Source organism: Macaca nemestrina, chromosome 8 (genome assembly GCF_043159975.1).
Source record: "Macaca nemestrina isolate mMacNem1 chromosome 8, mMacNem.hap1, whole genome shotgun sequence".
Lineage (NCBI taxonomy): Eukaryota > Metazoa > Chordata > Mammalia > Primates > Cercopithecidae > Macaca > Macaca nemestrina.
In genome coordinates this window covers 118041118-118043079 of record NC_092132.1, presented here as the reverse complement: position 1 = coordinate 118043079, position 1962 = coordinate 118041118, and the positions used below count along the sequence as shown (strand labels likewise).

The 1962-nt window shown below is 39.8% G+C and overlaps 1 non-coding gene across 1 annotated transcript; it reads right to left on the bottom strand.

Annotated features, from left to right (window-relative positions):
• Nucleotides 1–1309: 1309 nt before the first annotated feature.
• On the bottom strand, nt 1310–1414 carry LOC112425710 (U6 spliceosomal RNA). Its single transcript, XR_003016841.2, has one exon. It is a non-coding gene; the product is annotated as a U6 spliceosomal RNA (small nuclear RNA).
• Nucleotides 1415–1962: the final 548 nt, after the last annotated feature.

Here is a 1962-nt window from a genome sequence, read left to right as displayed (position 1 = left end):
CTCCACCAAGTCTAGAAACTAATTTATGTCTGTTTCTGTAGAGTTTACATTATTTCTATTGCTTACACGTTAGAATGTTTATTTTTTGGGGACTAAGGGATTAAAAGAGTGTAAACTAAAATGGTTAAAAAAAAAAAAGAATTGTTCCTACAGATGAGGAATCGAGACAGTGATGAAAAGGTGGTAAGATTCCCTCTGTCTCATCACTGTCAGCCTTGTAGGGGCTGCTGCAGTGAATGGAGTCTTGCTGTACCTTCTGATTTGGATTAATGATGGTTTGACTTAGTTTATAGGTCCACATGCCTTCATCCACAATAACAAAATCCTAAAAGCTCTGTGAGCAACAGTGGTTTTACAAACCTATGAAAAAATATATTTGGTGTCAAAATCTGATATCAGTTGAGGTGAGATGATCTACAGTTTCAATTATCTCACTTAGCGTGAATTATTTCCTCCAGAAATATTAGTGCTTGATGGTTACAGAGTCAGAGTGCTCCATCTCCACAATTTGGTTTGTTCTGGTCTATGTAATGTCTAAAATATGAAAAGAATCTGAATATATTACAGAATAACATCCTTTGCTTGTAAGTAGCTAAAACACTAATTGGGGAAATTTCTAAAAAATGTGATGCTTTCACAACAACGGTTTAATTTGGAGGAGAAAAATCAATTGTTACATAATTAAAAATCGGTTGTTGAAAGATTATTTTGGAGGCTGCAAGTTAACTAAATTTAACCTTTACACTACTTTCCCAAAATGGTGACATTGTGACTGTAGTTACAAAAAAAGCCACATAATAAAACATATCCATCCCCAAAGATTTCAAAATAAAAAATGGGAAACTGTACTTGTATCCATCCTGTCAAAATACGAATGTTGTTCTCAACATTGAATGACATTTGGATGATCGTTTAACCTTTATTTTTCTATAATACTGTAGCTCCTAAACTTTACTGCACATCAGAATCACTTGAGCATCTTTATTTTTTTATTTTTTAAAAAATTATATGGGCCGGGCGTGGTGGCTCACGCTTGTAATTCCAGCACTTTGGGAGGCCGAGGTGGGCGGATCACGAGGTCAGGAGATGGAGACCACAGTGAAACCCCGTCTCTACTGAAAAAAAAAAAAAAAATAGCCGGGCGTGGCGGGAGCCTGTAGTCCCAGCTACTCGGAGAGGCTGAGGCAGGAGAATGGCGTGAACCCGGAAGGCGGAGCTTGCAGTGAGCTGAGATGGCGCCACTGCACTGCAGCCTGGGGGACAGAGGGAGACTCGGTCTCAAAATAAATAAATAAATAAATAAATAAAAATAAAAATAAATTATGTGGAAGGCTTGCATGTCATCCTTGAGCAGCAGTCATGCTAATCTTCTCTGTATTGTTCCAGTTTTAGTGTATGCTCTGCTGAAGCCAGCACATCTTTAAAAATAATACTCTGCCTCGGCCTCCCAAAATGCTGGGATTACAGGCGTGAGCCTTCAAGACCAGCCTGGCCAACATGGCGAAATCCATCTCTACTAAAAATACAAAATTAGCTGGGCGTGGTGGCTCGCGCCTGTAATCCCAGCTACTCCGGAGGCTGAGGCAGGAGAATCGCTTGAACCCCGGAGATGGAGGTTGTAGTGAGCCAAGATCAAGACTGCACCACTGCACTTCAGCCTAGGCAACAAGAGTGAAACTCCGTCTCAATTAAAAAACAAAACAAAACAAAGCAAAAACTAAAGTCTGGGGTACCTTCCCCAAACATTGTGATTTAATTAAGATGGGATGTGACTGGGCATTAGGGTTAAAACGTCTTCAGGGGATTCAGTGTATAGCAAAGTTTGGGGATTCCTGTTTTAACCTGTAGCAGAGTTACTTCTGGTGACATGTACCTCAAAAGAGCAAGTCTAGACACTCTGAGGAATGTTTTCTGACACTTGAATTAAATTATATTGCACAGATACCATGCTTGTGTGAGAGC